This window comes from Bombus pascuorum, chromosome 9, assembly GCF_905332965.1.
Source record: "Bombus pascuorum chromosome 9, iyBomPasc1.1, whole genome shotgun sequence".
NCBI classification, from domain to species: domain Eukaryota; kingdom Metazoa; phylum Arthropoda; class Insecta; order Hymenoptera; family Apidae; genus Bombus; species Bombus pascuorum.
Genome location: NC_083496.1, coordinates 1,117,371 through 1,135,613, shown reverse-complemented (window position 1 = coordinate 1,135,613; position 18,243 = coordinate 1,117,371). Strand labels below are relative to the sequence as shown.

At 43.0% G+C, this 18,243-nt stretch overlaps 1 pseudogene; it reads left to right on the top strand.

Moving 5' to 3' along the window:
- Positions 1–33: 33 nt before the first annotated feature.
- On the top strand, positions 34–2,278 carry LOC132910518 (uncharacterized; annotated as a pseudogene).
- The last annotated feature ends 15,965 nt before the right edge of the window (positions 2,279–18,243 follow it).

Here is an 18,243-nt window from a genome sequence, read left to right as displayed (position 1 = left end):
ATTTGTTAGTACAATCAAAGATATCTAATAACTTAGTGAAAATGATTTTTCGTCATTATGTGAAAAACAGAAATTGCCTGTTTATAAAATTCTCGAGGAAATAAATACAAGCATCATGTTAATGATTTTTAATTTATAAGAGGTATATCAGTTTATTTTATTAGAGGAGTCCCGTGACAGTCTACAAACGAACAGAACCTAAAAATTTTACAGATTACTATGTAACTAAATTTTTTAACATACTAAGGTAAGTGAAACATCATCGATGAAATTAACGATACGAAACATTTTGATGTGATGTAGTTGAAGGTCAAGAAAATTTTATCGCTGATCGCTAGCACGTAATATTCGCTATTATGATATGCAGAATATTAGTTGTAAAAACGGCTTGAACAGGGGTACAGACGCGAAGATTTTTCACTCAAGTAGACAATGTCAAGTAGCCAGCGAGAAATTAACAAGTCTATATCAACAAGTACGTTGAATACGAGTCATTTCGTATGGATATCGAACCAGTGGTCCTAATATATGTATATTTGAAAGGTGGCAGATCTGAAGGAAACAGTTATATCATTAGAAAATATAATACAATTAAAGGATGTTCAGTTGCAAAATATGCAACGAGATAATGGTCGACTATCGGCTGAATTGAAGAAACAACAAAGATACGTGAGGAACCTGAAACGTAAGACTTTGGAAACTTGATACGAGTTCATCGCGATTCTTAAATGTATCGACTTAATTTCAGAGCAGTTGGACGATGAAAGATTCCTCTATCAGAGAGAAAAGGATTTCTTTGACAGTGAAATGCAACGACAAAAAGTACGACGTGGTGCCTCGAAATTATCTCAACGAAGAAAAGAATTAGAAATAGTACGAGAATGTTTGGAAGATGAGAATAAATCGCTGCGAGAAGAATTAAACGAAAAAGTGGAGACAACGTACAATTTGTGTATAAAGTTTTTGCGAATGAAATATGCTAAGGATTCGTTGAGGGAGAAATTTGATCAATTATTGAAGGAGCATCTAGGAGTAATGTCGGATATGATGGAGAAATTAGACGAAGCAAGAGAGGAACTCAATATAATCGTCTCCGAAAAATTTCAAGACCCTTTACCTTTGAGCAAAGCAAAATTTTTGCAGGTGAATTTCATAAAAATGCAATTGATCCTAACCATTTCTCAATTGTATAATGTCCTATTTTTTTTTTTTTTTTTTTTTTTTTAATATAAAAAGAAATCATTGTTTATTGCGTGGACTCTCAGGTGGTGCAACGAAACGCTCGACTAGTTCACGAAAATGCGACACTCAAAGTGCAAATACAACAATTGACGTTAAACATTGAAAGATTAAATAACTGTATGCAAAAGACGAAGTCAGTGAACGTAGACGCAAAAATTATTGCCAAACTAGCAACGCAAAATAAAAAAAGACGTAGTAAAGAATTTACAAAATGGCTACCGTTTCGGTAAGATCATACGTTTCGTAATAGATGTCAGTATATTATCTGCTGTTTTTAAAATACATTTTTCTATCTTCTTTTAACGTTTTCCTTCTTGCATCCTATTCTTCTTTACCCCGAAAATTGATTGGACGTATTTATTTTTTCCCAGTTTATATGAAAACGAAGTTGACAAAACTTTGTCCCTTACTAAGTCGTCGAATACCGAAAATCCCGTTGATTACTCTGGAGATGCGAAATTAGCGTCGAAATTTCGATCGAACGATATAAAAAAGTACACGACTGCTGCGGTACAAGAAATTCAAACCGAAGAAACACGGAAATTGCGAACGGAACGTGCACGCAGCGCACCAGAAATTCGACTAGCGAAAGCACAACCAAGCTCGTCGGCGAATATTTGGGCATAGCTTTTGGTCGAATGCGACACGCCTCAACGAATACTTAGGACTACGAACCTAGGATGTTGTTGTAAAAATGTAAATGTTATAATTATCTTTTTTATATTTATTTTCTTTTTTTGTTAAAAACATATCGACTGTAGAATATAAAATGTGATGTATCAACCGTAGATTAAGTGGCGTGAAAGTAAACTGTTTAAACGTTGTCCCACTAGAGGGCGAGTTCGGTATGAAACGATCAGTTTTATTTGTTCGGTACCGCGTTAAAGTCGTTGTGTCTTAGTCGACTGTGTAATTTTGTGATAAAAATAATTTCAACAACCTTGGAAGATGAAAATGCCGCGGCAGAACGACGACGCGAAACTTCCGGTTCAAGAAAAACTGCTGCATCGAAATAACGTTCTAAATCTTCCTTTTCTGGTAAGTAAAATAATTTGTGTAATCCGTACATACACGGAACGGATAAATCGAACGAAATCAACGGTGAACATCGATCGATGCAAATGCGAGGTAGTAATTACTTGGCACGGTAAATCGTTTACGGATAATTCTATAGCCAATACGGGCAATGAAAGCGAAGCTTAAGAATCATGAAATTAGCTGATCTCGTAAATTCGTAATACGATATTCGAATTCTTGATCGCAATAACCTTTAAGATACAGTACGCAGCGCCACCTGAGTATTAAAAATTTACGACGCGGAATATCGCGCAACGTTTTATTTCGAAACGACGATACATAATCCGAATCGTTAAAGAGAGACGATTTCTAGGGATAAAAATTCTTCTTACTGGGACAAATAAAATATACCGATATGGAATAAATAAAAAGGGATAAGGGGAATAAGATTCGATATTATTCAAAGGAATTAAAACGCGATAGCTACTGTCACGATATTCGCGGCACTCGTCGATAACGAGAAAAGTAAAGTCGTGACGAGAAATCGGCAGGGTCTCGATACTTATAAACGTCGTTACGACAGAAAGCCAGTGATTACGTTAGAACGACGAGAATTGCCGGTGTGTGTACGAGGGTGTGGGTAAGAAGGCAGAGGAGAGGACCGGGTAGCTTTGTCTCGTTTCATCTTGTCGGTTCTCGTGCGGCGAGGAGCCGGTTCGAGGCGAAGCCGGGTTTTAACGATCGGTCATTAAGTCGCGAAGAAAATTGAGACGTCCACCTCTCGGTGAGCTCATACCCAATTGAGTAGCGGCCTTAATACCCCTTATGTATTATCCGGTAGGCGAAGCACCTTGTTAAACGGATCCGCCATTTCTTCTTCTCACTTCGTGTTTTTCCACGGTGATCGTGGCTCGATCGAAAACTCGACACTGCCGTAACAGTTCTTCGCTCTCCTTTCTTTCCTTTTCCTTCATACTTTGTCCAACGACGATTTGAATTTCCCTTTTCGCGTTTTATTTCCAATTGCCAACTTATCCGTCCCTTATTATCGGATACATAGACTTCAGTGTGAATTTCAATTTCAACGAACGCGTCAGACCTTGAAACATCGATTCATCGACAAACTCTTTGCTCCGGTTTCTCCTACGATAGAAAATAGAAACGCAGAGGTCTGTATATTTATCCTTCGTCGTTCTTTCCTCATAAATATGTAATAATAATAACGACGATAGATCAACGGGGAATTCGGTAACGCGTGTTTAATCGTCACGCGACACCTCTTTTCCCGCTGTGTCAGATCTTTGAGTAATGGCCTCTTGGAGAATGCGAACGTCGATCCTGATTACCGATTCCCGATCCTGTTCCGTTTCTGATTGCGGGTATTAGCGCGTACGCCGGTTATCGTTCATCGGACGTCATGCACGGTACGAACCCGGCATAAATGTGCCGCGAAAGACAGTCTGTTAGATCCACGAAGGATTTCGATACACGTCGATCAATCGTGCACGATCGATAAGCCCTCAGCTTCCACATTGTTTCGAACCTTTCCGGCTCGGTTGTCTCGCGAAAAGTCTGCTTTTAACGTTTCAAGCTGGCGCGCGTGTTGCAAATTTTTATTCTCTCTATTATTTAAACAATTTTTTCCCCCATACCGGAATACCGTATCTTTCGTGTCGTGCAATAAATCGCTCGGCTAAATTGAAAAAACTATTCGTTACGACCAAGTTTTTCCTTCTTTCGATTTTCTTTCTTCTTTCGCCCACAAAACGGTTTTCTACTTTCTATTCTTTGTTACGTTCCTTCTTTTTTTTTTATTTTATTTTGGTTTTTTACAATTTGTCCTTATGGACATTTGGTAAAGTGTTATATCTTATTGGTGAAAAAAAAATAAAAATAAATATAGCATGTGGGTGGCTACCCCCAGCGGGGTGCCAGCTTCGTTTTTTCTAAGTTATATCTTTTATGTCGTAACAAAGTTTTTTTTTTATTTTATTTTGGTTTTTTACAATTTGTCCTGATGGACATTTGGTAAAGTGTTATATCTTATTGGTGAAAAAAAAGAAAAATAAAATAAATATAGCATGTGGGTGGCTACCCCCAGCGGGGTGCCAGCTTCGTGTTTTTTAAGTTATATCTTTTATGTCGTAACAAAGATTTTTTTTTTATTTTATTTTGGTTTTTTACAATTTGTCCTGATGGACATTTGGTAAAGTGTTATATGTTATTGATGAAAAAAAGAAAAATAAAATAAAAATAGCATGTGGGTGGCTACCCCCAGCGGGGTGCCAGCTTCGTTTTTTCCAAGTTATATGTTTTATGTCGTAACAAAGTTTTTTTTTATTTTGGTTTTTTACAATTTGTCCTGATGGACATTTGGTAAAGTGTTATATCTTATCGATAAAAAAAAATAAAATAAAAATAAATATAGCATGTGGGTGGCTATCCCCAGCGGGGTGCCAGCTTCGTTTTTTCCAAGTTATATCTTTTATGTCGTAACAAAGTTTTTTTTTTATTTTATTTTGGTTTTTTACAATTTGTCCTGATGGACATTTGGTAAAGTGTTATATCTTATTGGTGAAAAAAAAGAAAAATAAAATAAATATAGCATGTGGGTGGCTACCCCCAGCGGGGTGCCAGCTTCGTGTTTTTTAAGTTATATCTTTTATGTCGTAACAAAGATTTTTTTTTTATTTTATTTTGGTTTTTTACAATTTGTCCTGATGGACATTTGGTAAAGTGTTATATGTTATTGATGAAAAAAAGAAAAATAAAATAAAAATAGCATGTGGGTGGCTACCCCCAGCGGGGTGCCAGCTTCGTTTTTTCCAAGTTATATGTTTTATGTCGTAACAAAGTTTTTTTTTATTTTGGTTTTTTACAATTTGTCCTGATGGACATTTGGTAAAGTGTTATATCTTATCGATAAAAAAAAATAAAATAAAAATAAATATAGCATGTGGGTGGCTATCCCCAGCGGGGTGCCAGCTTCGTTTTTTCCAAGTTATATCTTTTATGTCGTAACAAAGTTTTTTTTTTTATTTTATTTTGGTTTTTTACAATTTGTCCTTATGGACATTTGGTAAAGTGTTATATCTTATTGGTGAAAAAAAAGAAAATAAAAATAAAATAAAAATAGCATGTGGGTGGCTACCCCCAGCGGGGTGCCAGCTTCGTGTTTTTTAAGTTATATCTTTTATGTCGTAACAAAGTTTTTTTTTTTATTTTATTTTGGTTTTTTACAATTTGTCCTTATGGATATTTGGTAAAGTGTTATATCTTATTGATAAAAAAAAAAAATAAAAATAAATATAGCATGTGGGTGGCTACCCCCAGCGGGGTGTCAGCTTCTTTTTTTCTAAGTTATATCTTTTATGATTTTGTTACGTGGCGGCTAAATACGTATCTCGGTACAGGTACTTGGGTAGTTGGAAAAAAAACTGTTTAAACGCAGAGTTACGAGCTTCTTAGAGATAGCTTCGCGACGAATCAATGGCATAACGTTCGCGACAATCGACAGGTATTTTCGAAACGTTCGAGACTCTTAAAATTGTCCCTCCGTCGTTCGCGAAACGTGAAAAATACGATTCGTTAGGTTGCATTCGACGGTCGAGTGGGAATCTCTTACGCGTAAAACAGTGCGCAAATTGGCACGTTTACGGCGTGCAGAGTCTAGGTGATAGCGTAACGAATTCAGAAGCGTAAGAGCGTCTTGGTGGCGAGGTGCATTAGCGAGGGGCATCCGTTATCGGCGATCGGGCGCCGCGGAACAGGGTGAAACCGGTATAAATATGCCGTCAAAGGACAAGTAAGATGACAGCTGCCGTACATACGTAATATTTCATCGTTAACAAGCGGACAACGAGCGACTCCGGCCGGTTATGCCATCCATTGTCGAAGATTACATCGTTATTTCATTGTTTTACCGGCCGATTCAAATTCGCTTTTTGCTGCCCGCCTCGTGCAGCGTACACGAATCAATATGTTCCGTAATAATCGAGTTATCGCGGGACGCAACGTTTTCCTTTCGGCGCAAGGGAGAAAGAGGTCCGTTTTCTGTCCCGTGGCGTCTCTTTCTCTTCTCGATTGCCCCTCGATTATATTTAAAAAAACAATCTTCACGCCTTGGTCGATCGTTTCTTTTCCATAGGACCGAGCGTTTAAAGAGCCCTAAATCGCGTCAGACTAATCGTTGCGGCGTAACGTTTCAACGAGCGGCCCGGACGCTACTTGCCAGTGGTAAAGCTGAGAAAAATACGCTGCGAACGAAAGATCGCGTAAACCTAAGCGCGTGCATAAAGTCGTAAACCTAATCCGGACTAACTAACTGGAAACGCATCGCGTTGCTCGGCGAATCTCACCCTGTATATTGGAACGATCCGTTTATGGAAGCAGAAGATCGGAAGCACTTTCCTACAAACCTATCTTGCGATCTAGGCGATAGCGATCGATCCAAGTGACGCGGATCGTTGCTGCGTCCAAGTGGCCGCGGTACCGTCCGATTTTCTGCGAACGATCGCGAGTCGAAATTAATTAGGGGCCTCGCAGGAAGCTCGCTCGCTGCCGAAGGATATCGAGCGTCGAAGGGCGGCGGGGAGCAGGCCAATCGTGCGCCTTCATTGCCCTCGACGCGTTTCAGGCCGTGAGCGTTAATTGGCCGGACCAATTAATTCCAACAAGTTCGCTCGATGCGATTAGTGCGCGTACGTGCTGGTGTTTGTGCGACCTGTACACACGTGTACCTTTAACGTGGTGTCGGGGCACACACACGTACGCCTATGCAGGTCGTATTCTTTCGTCTCGTTCCCTCTTGATTCTTCGTTTTTCTCCGTTCTCCTCTCTCTGTTCGCGGTAACAAGCGAACACCGATCTGCCCCCGGAAAACGAAGAACCTGTTCCACACGCGGCGGAGGTTTCTCGCATTCTCGGCTGCTCCGCGACACCAGATACCGTCGTTGTTCTCCCGTGCCTTCGGGGAACAGGAATCGGACGCAATAACGAAAACACAAATTACGGGAGCACCGAGTGCCGATCGTCTCGCCACGATAATCTTACCCCGCGCCGGCCGGTGGTCGCGTTCCATTTTTTAAATTGTTTCTTCCTTCCCTTGGACCTCGCGCTATCCACCACCGTCTTTCCTGCTGTGTGAAATTTTATCCAAATCCGATTGCCTGGTTTCTAGTGCCTGGTGCGCTGGATGGTGTCAAGCGGTTCTCGCGCCGATTAACGATAATTACGTAATTTGTTATCTTTTCTCGTTAGCAAACCCATGAGTCGTAGGCTTTTATTCGTTAAATATAAAATTCTTCGTCCTTCGACGACGCGACTTTTCGTTGACTCTTTCGCTTCGCAATCTCGCCACGTGCGAGCAAATCGCTTCTAACGTACAGATTCGCCATATTACTTCTCGTTTCGCCTCCTTTTCTGAAAATCGAGTCTTTCGGCAACGAGCGAAAAACCACAGGCGCGCGATCCCTCGGCGAGTTCTCGACGAAAGGGACTGCAACTTTCGCGAAAGTACGAATCGACTGACGGAGCGGCAGTCGCGTTCGAGAATTTATCACGTCGGCTCTCGCCTCGTCGCTTGGCTATCGGCGGTGATCTCGATCCTCGCTGATAAAATATCTTCGTCGTGCTCGTTTGGACCGACCTCTCGCCTCGTTCTGTCCGAGACTCGATCGCTGCATCAAGTACGCCAACGTATGCGTAGCTCCGCTCGAGATCGCGCGAACGACGGGATAAAGTTGAGAGGTGCGTGTATATCGCGTTTCCGCGTTTGCGAAGACACGCGTAATTGCTCGAACCCGTGGCATTCCAGCTATTCGCTAAGCTGTTCGCTCTCGAGCCGTGTAATTAGTACCAAGGAATCCTTCTTTTCTTTTTAAAACACTCGTCGTCTTTTGCCTTTTGCAAAGATACACGTAGTTTCCATTAGACGATCCATCGACGAACTGTACGGCGTGTTGAAATACAACGATGTTACACGCATAGGCACAAGTACTCTTACACGAACTCGTTACCGTATAGAGAGTGGGGTTCAAAATAATTAAGGGATAATGGGTCACTACCCATGTCCAGTCTGAGAGTAACTGGCCCATTGTCAACAATCTGCATACATCTGGTTCTGTAGTTTTGTTTAATAAATATCACCGAATATTACTTCAACATAAACATCGTGTCTTTCACGGATCATTAATCTTAACTTTAAAGATTAAATTCTAACACGGCGAATCTCTGGGAAAGAGGCGAAAGCAAGAGGTGCGAAAAAATTCTATCCTCGATCCGCTAATTGATCGACAAACTGTTGTACGATGAATCGTGTTGTAAAATAGCAGGGGAGGGGAAGAAAGTTGGAAGAAGAAACGAGTGGCGTTTGAGAGAATACGCGCGGCAACGGCGTGGAAAAGGGTCTGTCGGAAACGTCGTATATGTATCGTGAATTTCTCGGAGCTCGAAGCACCGCCGTTCAAAATTAGACTCGGGGCGCGTGTATACCTTGCGTCCGGAAAGTCCACCTATGAGTCTAAAAGGTCCAGCGGAGCTACGGTGGAGAGAAGGTAAGCCGGAGGTTGATTTATCGGCCAATTAGTCCAGCGTACCGGGTGCGCTTCTCTGCTGCGTCTCACCTTCGCCAGATGATATCCCGGCAAAGACCGGCGCACGGGTTAAAACGTTCGCTAGCCATCGAGAGCAACGAAGATGCCACACGCCAGAAGCGGGGAAGGGAAGCGTGCAGTGCCGTAACTACGAGATCCTTCAAAATGGAATCCTTTTCAGGGAGGGAACGCGTCCCCCGGCTCTGCCAAGAAGAAATTCAATTACGCTTCTCGACGATTTATGCGACGGGTTTTGTCCTCGTGATGAGATGTTCATTGTGTTTCCTAGCGTTTTGTTTCTTTTTCCTTTCTTTTCTCTTTTTTGGATAATCAGACGGGACGCTGGTTTAGGCTTTCGCGTATCCGATCCACAGGATTAAATGGATACGAGTTCTTTCGTTTGTTCTCGGCTCTCGAGCGATACCGAGCGGCGGATTCTTTGCTCGTTTCTTTCTTGATCGATCGATCGATGAAAAACGGTGGCGAAAACCACGAAAGGAAGATAGAAAGATAGTCGCAAGATTCACGTAGTACGTATTTTAGCCGCTCGTTCCGACTGGCATATCTTTGTATCTTAAGTCGTACGAGTTTCGTTTCACGCTTGAATCTTTGAAAGAATTCATAGCGCAAGATTATCCGCTTAGAATTACAAGAATAAATCCGTTTGAGTTCGGCAAATCCATCGAGTAACTTTCCTCGAACTATAGCGAGTCTTTGCCGATGTTCGTGTCGCCTCAGGAAAAACACAAATCTCATTATTACGAATCGTTTTCTACGGAGATTGGCGTCTATTCGTGCAGGCTCGCGTACCGAATATCCGAGAATTTACTACCTGTTTGGAAAACCTAATCGCGATGACACGTGTACCACCGATGGTACACGCGTAAATCGTTAACCGTAGAGCGGAACAAGGGCGCGACCGCGAACCATCCAAAGCAAAACAGATGGTACGGCTCTTCGCGAGGCGTCGTGGGAACGACGATATTTGTTTGACACGAGATCCGAGATCTCTTCGTTCTCCTCTTCTTTTTTTTCCACGCTGTTTCACCGTTCCGCTGTCGCGTACGACTCCATTAGGCTTCGGGATCTATCCCAATCTGCGGTCTGCGGTTAATGGTACAAGCATCCGTTCGAGTTGCATCGCGCGAGCCTCCGTTCTGTCCCGGCCTATCTGTTCGTGGCGTTTGTCACCGCGGGGCCGTTTAAACGTTCAGCATCGTCGTCTCCGGGGGCGAAAATAGACGGCCGGCCGGCTGCTCTCGCCGCTTCTCTCTTTCGAGAGCGAGAAAGAGGCCGTTCCCAGAAAAATGCCTGACGCTCGAAGAAACAAGATTAAAAGGCGCTCGCGGTGCGCCGACCACCGCGTTCCTACACATCGGCGGCGCGACGCGAATCTCCAGGATCCGCGCGAAACTTCGAGTCCTGTCTCGCCGGCGACTCGATCTCAGCTTTTTCGAACGTTTCTTTAAAAAAAAAAATACTGCTTGCGGATCTTTGAAAATAAATTGAAAAGCTTCGAGTAATCGAGCGGTATTCGCGTCGGTCAGATTCCTAGCTCTTTGGTTTGTTTCGTTCGCGGAACGGTGGTTCGAAGTAGATCGGCGAGCGGGTAGAAATATTTGGAAGCGAGTTAAAAGAAGTTCGAAGTAGTCGAGCGGCAAAGTATACGATAAGCGAATTTTGGGATTCTAATCGCGTTGGTAAAAAAGTGGCTGCAGGTCGATCGGGAAACGGACGTGGAACTGGTCTTGAAGAAACATCTGCGAGTGATTTGGAAGGCTCGAGGTAAATAGATCGTAAGCCCTTGGACTGCAGGATTTGTACGTACATCGGTGGAAGATGTCGCGAGCGTTAGACCGACTCGTGGTAAAAAACGTTGCTAATCCGCAGGATACCGCGTTTCCATTCGTTCGGACTTTGACAATTTCTACGTCTTATCTTCGCGCGTATCCTCAAACGAGAGACGATAGTAAATTAATAACCCGGCAAGACTTTGTTTCTTTGATTTCGTAGCGACAGAAGGTTGCAACGCGCGTTTCCTCCTGCCCAACGGTATGAAAATGCAAATTGTGAGAAACGAAAGGAGGGAAACCTCGAACCTTGCCCCCGGCATAGCTATCGCGACGTTATTATGCTCGATCTCGTCCGTTATATTGCGAAAATGAAAAACGCGCGACCACGTTGGAATCGTACGACCGTTTATCCGCGAAATATATTCGTCAGCGCCAAAGACAATTACGTCGAACGGATTTGCGGTCGCGGATCATCCCCGTGAGGCTGCCACGGCTCCGCGCTTTTCCTGATAACGGTATTTCATCTTAAGAACCGCCGTCGTATCGCGAAACGTCTTGCATATCCCTCTTTATGTACGAAAAGTGCTTTAAAGCGGCTCGTGAATCAACCGGCGCGAAAATACGACTAGCCATCTCGAAACCGAGTTTCCCTAGCTCGCTCCTCCTCCTTAACGCGATATTGTGTTAACTCGCGGCTTGATAAATTGCCTCGGCGCTCCCCCTTTTTTTCTTCTCTCGTGCAATTCAATGTCGCTTTTGCGTATCTTTAAACGTGCTCTATTAAACGTAGACCCGTTCTCCGTGGTACGTATTATTACAAAGCGACGCGAGTATATCTTTCTTTGGGAAACGAATTACGTACAAGAACGTTCGTACGGACGGCGTAAAATCTAACGTTCGCGTTTGTCCAGGAAATACTTTTGCCAATTTCGAAACGGTTATGCAAGTTTGCGATAGTTCGATAGCTTCGAACGACGACTGCTCGTTGCGGTGTCTCCGTGCGGTGTAGCTTCCAGACAATCCTTATTGTTAGAGTTTGATCTTAAAGTTAAGATTAATAATCCGTGGAAGACACGATGTTTATGTTGAAATGATATTCGGCGATGTTTATTAAACAGAACTACAGAAGCAAATGTATATAAGCGAATGATATAATTAACAGTATGCAAGAATTGTTGATCATTGGCCAGTTACTCTCTTCAATACTTTGAGCCCCACTCTCTATACAATAACGAGTACGACCTGTGTAAGTGTCCTGTTCAAATGCCTGTGTAAATTTGTGCCTATGCGTGAAATATCGTTGTATTCCAACACTTATGCCACGTGTCTCTTTGATATTGTCACGTAAAATAATAATGAATTTAAGGAGAAAAGAAACTTTTATTTTTCTCTTTTGTTTACAATACACTTCCGAGCTCTAGACGTGACCGTTCAAGACTATCTGACTGCTCTACTGCTCTTACTGAGGAAAACTCGGTGTGGGTGTTCCCTTTGGAATTCAGAACGCGGATTCGTTGTCCACACTTTTTGGTGGAAAAGTGAGGGTAATGATCCGCGATGCCCATTGGTAAATGAATTAGGTAGTAAAGACAAGGAGAGCTAGATATGGCTCGTGGGCATCCTTGTTCATGGGAAAACTCTTATCTTGCCAGACACCCGCTTTCTCCGTATTAGGTAAGAGCGTGCAACAAACATAAACCGAAAATGTTTACGTGAAGGAAACTGAAATTGAACAGATTCGGTTTATGTCGTCTTCCTAGGCCTGTTGCGAGTTAATAGAACAATAGATAGATCTTGGCGTCCGGACTACGGGGAATCTCGCAAGGACCGTCACATCTGGCGTGCCACATGGTAAAAAGGAAAATTGATTCGTGACAATATCTTCATAATCTTAATAAAGATAAACCGTGGCGCCCATATCAATTTATATCATTTCTCTTCTGCCGGACTTTGACACCGTGCGAACCAAAGATCGGAGATTCCCAATTATTCAAACTTTGTCGATGTTGAAGTGATCGTCACTTCTGAGAAAACTCTACATCTGGTCTTCGGTTTCTCAAGCGCCTAAGGTCATCGAAAGCGCATAGACAAAAGAATGCGTCGAGGAAAGACCATAAGCGGTACACGTCCGACGTTGGTTTCGGCAGTTGTTTCAGTCTCAGGGTAACGTTGCTAGCGAGAGGATCTGGACCGGCTTACATAGTCCTACATATTTTGTAATTTACTATTCACAATATATATACTTTCAATACCTTGCAGTTTGCCCACGCATTTCTTTAATTCCATCCACTGAATAACCTTAACAGTCGAATTCCTAAGTATCAGGTCGTTTGAAAAGTTTCTTTCGTTTTATAAGGAAGTAATGAATGCGCAACATTTTCCGTTTGATGTTATTTTATCGAATTACGTACGATCCATTTTGTTCTATCAAGATAAAGATCGCAAAGTTTGACAGATTAGCTTTCGGACAACCTAATACTAGGAAGAGCGAAAATCCTTCCAAACGAAGATCGAATACGATGAAATGGAACTTAATTGCACTTTGTAGCCGATTCGAAGCTTCGAGCGATCGGTTAGAGAGAGTATTGAGAGGTCGTGCGAGCAGCGAGCCAACGATCGTGGCGAGCTCGTTAGCCGTGTGACGAGTGCAGGGAACGATTTCTTTCCGCGAATTCTCGCGTGTCTACGGGTCGATTCGCGGCGCGATGACACGCGCGTTAGCTAATGCCCGCGGTAACACGACACGAGTTCTTTCTGCTGTTCGTGATTTCCATTCTCTTTTTCGTGTCCCTGTAACGGTGGCCCCTGGTGGCCGAGCCCGTTCTCCGTCGTAGCTACGTGATGACTCGCCTTTGCCACCATTAGATCTGCCGACTCGAATTTCAGTTGCACCGCTGAGAAACGGAACGACCCCGTTCGCCTTGTACCGTTGCACGCTCCAATCCTGTCCGATTTCCACTTTGGTTTCTATTCGCTAGAGCTGCACGCTTTTGCAATTACTTTTTCGCCTCGCTAGAATTACGGTGGAACGCCATTCGTTCGTACCAACTTTTAGTTAGTCGAATTCGTTTACGAGGACGCGAATTACTATTTTACGTATTGGCCAACAGCAACGGTTACTCTCGTCCCTCGACGAGTTCGTACAAAAGTGGGGTTCCACCGTACGTTTTCGGGACGTGGAGGAACGTCGAAGTCGGAAGGTAATTTAAAGGTGTATGTGGAATTAAAGAAACGCGTGGGTAAATTGTAAGCTATTGAAAGTATATATATTGTGAATATTAAAGTACAAAGTGTGGAATACGATGTAAGCTGGTCCAGATCCTCGCGCTAGCAATGTTACCCTGAGACTAAAAGAACCCCCGAAACCAACGTGTACCGCTTATGGTCTGTCATCGACGCATTCTTTTGTCTATGCGCTATCGACGACCTCGGCGCTTGAGAAAACCAAAGACCAGACGTAGAGTTTTCTCAGAAGTGGCGATCGCTTCAACAAAAACGAACAAGAGGTAACGTTCGAAATTGCCGCGCGTTAAACGTAGTTGATCAGAGGCGAAAGAATCGTTTGTAAAGTTTGGATCGTTATGGCGTCGCATGTCACTTATACGACACCGTTTCAAGCTCGTAGTCGTGGATAACCACGTTGCAAGAGGTTTACGATTTTACTTTATTGCCTTGACGATGCATTGTCAAAATGTGTTATGACCGCGATGTATAGAGCGTAGTTTAATATCCTGTCTGCATTTAATCGTAGCGGTATTAGAGTACGGCTACGGGTGGTCCCATTAACTGTCCACCAGGCTGAAGCGGCTTTACTTTACCTTCCTCGAATATATCCGACCTGTATTTACGTTATTAGTTCACCGTAACATCATCAAGATTTTTCCCGGCCGCGAAATTGCCGATTAACGCTTCAAAACTTTAAGCCCTTCCCCCGGGCCAACGAAATTAAATGGAACAATGAACCCCGGCAATCTCGTTCACTCAGCCCCTTTATCCTGTTCCTTGCGTTCAATTCACCGGTGTTGTTGATAAAGCTTGCGTTTAACTATTTTTTCCTTCGCAATTTCTCTATGGTAATCTTACTTTCCAAGTAAAAAAGCTTCAAGTTTTCCTCTACTTCGATACTTCAGGCGTTAAGTAGCGCAACGTAGTAAACTTTCGCTAGCGTTTTATCAACGAGGCACACCGGTTATCAACTGGAGGAATCTTAATTTATCGACGTGAGACCGAAACTTACGTCGTCTACGACGTGATTCGTTGTCGATCAACGATCGACGGGTTTGCGGCAGTAAGGAGGCAGCAAGCTCGAATATCTAAATTTTATTTATAGCGCGAGAAAATTTCGCTTAGTTTACCGCTACCTGTGTGTAGCGAGTCGTAGTCCTGTTACAAGGCGTTGAAACATTCGAGGATTCTATGGGAATTTGGTGGGAGAAAGGTTAAGCGAAGGTGGTGGGGGATCGTTCCCTGGTGACCTTGAGCTACCAATCGATTCGAAACGAGCTGTAGCTTCGGCAACGCGATCACGTTCCAATAAGAATCGCCGCCTTTTTAACGTCTTTTCAACACGGACTTTTTCCACGGTAGCCCGGTGCGTGACGTTAAGTAGTCATAGTCAATGGCAACTCAAAGTGAAAGTCGTCCATTATGGAGGGGACGTTGAAATTGCGATAAGTTTCGTTTCATCGGGCCGAAACGAACGCCGCAGTTTCGGATTTACGATCTAAACGACGCGGTTCGCGCTCTCGCCACTCGTTACGACGGACCCGATATTACCACCGGCATCGATAACAAATTAATAAAATTAATTATTCGCAAGCAGCGATATGTTCAGCTAGTACGACATTTTCTATCGATTATTCGTACCTTTTCATCCAGTCGACGGTTTTAACACGAATTACATCTTCGTTGATTATCCGATCTGACGATTATTGCTGCTCATGAATCATTTTACGTATTAAAAAGTGATGCGAGCTAGTCACAAGTCCAAGCGGTTAGCCAATTCTCTGGAGATTTAATAATTTCGCCGATCGTTTTGCGAGAGTTTTACAATTTTATAAATCCTAGTATCGAAGTAGTATTATCTATTTAATTTTCAAAAAAAAAAAAGAAGAAGAAAGAAAAATCCAGTCGACGGTTTTAACACGAACTACATCTTCGTTGATTATCCGATCAGACGATTATTGCTGCTCATGAATCATTTTACGTATTAAAAAGTGATGCGAGCTAGTCACAAGTCCAAGCGGTTAGCCAATTCTCTGGAGATTTAATAATTTCGCCGATCGTTTTGCGAGAGTCTTATAATTTTATAAATCCTAGTATCGAAGTAGTATTATCTATTTAATTTTCAAAAAAAAAAAGAAAAAAAAAAGAAGAAGAAAGAAAAAAGAACAAATTTACTCCAACGATCGAAAGGATCCAGGAACGAACGAATCAAACGGGAAATAGCCTCTGCTAAGTGATGCTAAAAAAGAGGAAAAGTTTCGGTTTAAAGACGTTGCCACAGCTTTGTTCGCTCAGCCGGTACAGCGCTACGAGCTTGCAAGTGCTTCGGCCATACTTTCGAGCATGATTCGCACACCGTAAATACGTGCACGGGCTGTCTCCGAATGTAGGATACGCGAACGACGATGAAGAGGACGAGACGGAGATTTCGCTGGAGCACTATGTCTCGGTCGTAAAATGCAGGCCCGCGGGTTAAATTTGTATTTGTAGAGTCGAGAGAGAGAGAGAGAAAGAGAGAGGCAACGTGGCGGCTCGTGTACCATTTCGCCGTCCGGTGTGTTTGGTCACGGGACGTGTTTACTCTTTCTTTGACACACGCCACTGGTTAAATAGCGGTTGACTGCGCTGTCAATTTTCGGAATAGTAATTGCCCAATTAAGCACCGGCTGGCTCTGCCGCGGCCCTCGTAAAATAGAAGAATCGAGTCGCAATTTTAGACGGCAAAACGGCTCTCGTGTGCCACATTGTGCGCGTGATTCGGCCTTTCAATGCCCTGGTCGACGTTTACGACCTTATTTTGTAACGCGCCCCGGCCCCTTTTCGATCCAGCTCCACCCGAATATGCAACAATTTTGCCTTACGAATTTCCTTTTATTTTTACCACGAAACAGATTTACGAACGTTTTGTTCTTCTCGATCGATATCAGCGATCCTGCATCGACACCTAAATCTCTACGCGACATTCCACCTTTTTCAACGGAGAATGCAAAGTAAGTTTACAACGTACTTTGCGTAAGCTTACTCGATCGCGAGCTTTACAGATCTCGGATCTTAACTTCCCATCGAATCGAATTTTACAAATTATAGATTCCGGCGAGCAACGTACGATCGATAACTTTCCATAAAAAAACGATCCATAAAATTCCGTGATCGATCGAGCGATATTATCCATCGATAGTCAGACAGTTTACGTTTGTCTGAGAATACCTACCTTCATTTTCGTTATCGATTATCTCCCAAATTTCCAATCCTCTTTTCCTTCTACAATTATACGCATTCGAGAAGGAAACGAGAAGGGGTCGACGAAGGAGGAGGAAGGTTTCGGTTAAAGAAGAAAAAAAAAGACGGAAAAAGAAGGAATAAAAGAAACGATGGAGCGAGATGCTTCGAACAATGGAAATTTCCAATGTTAATTCCACCGGTGAATCGATGGAAATCGCATGCAACGCGAAGGAATTTATTTAACTGTGAACTGTCTGATGCGCGAGTGAGATTCTACGCCAAGGGACAAATAACGTGGATATTGTTTTCTAAATCAACGCGCGACTCCGCATGCATATGCATAGCTGCAGCTACATGGTTAAAGAAGGAACGAATGGGTCGGTCGGTCCGTGTCGAGACAACAATCGGTAAATTTGATAAATATTCATCGGCGGAAGTATTTGGCAATCGTTCGACCCTGAATTTGAACTAAACTCGTTAGATCGAATTCGTGTATGACTATTCCGTGACATCGGCGTAACGATTGTCTCGCTCGTTAGCCCTGAAAACCCGAAAACTCGAATATCTTACGATACGCCTATCGGAAAATTACGTAAATTACATATTTTTTCAGTCGCACAAATTTTTCACCAAAATTCGTCATCGACAGCTGAGAATGATTCTTCGCTGTACTTGTTGTTATAAAAAATTCACCGTATTTTTTGAAATCACCGCAACGTGTCACGACAGAGAATAAGGCAGTATCTTATTTTCCGATCATGAAACCAAAAAACAGATACCGCCAAGAGTCGAAACACGCGACTAAATCGAAATTCCCAACATCTCGACGTACCATTGCGATTACCAGTGGGCGATTCGCGTTTAATCACGGTCGAGAATTTCCTGGACGATCTGTTACGCTTGGCGGAGAAATCACAGGTGCGTGGGGCACCTACCCTCGCTCGTGCGTCCCATCATCCGTCCGTGGCCAGGATTACGCAAGATAAACGCTTTTAATTATTTTTCCCCACCGTGCTCGAGGAAGCCTAAAATCCCTTCGGCAAACACGAGTAATACGAATCAACCCCCGACAGGATGCAGCCCTTCGCTCTACCCACCTCTTCGTCTCTCTCTTCCTCTGGCGCGCGTGTAACTGCGTCTCGCAGAGCTTT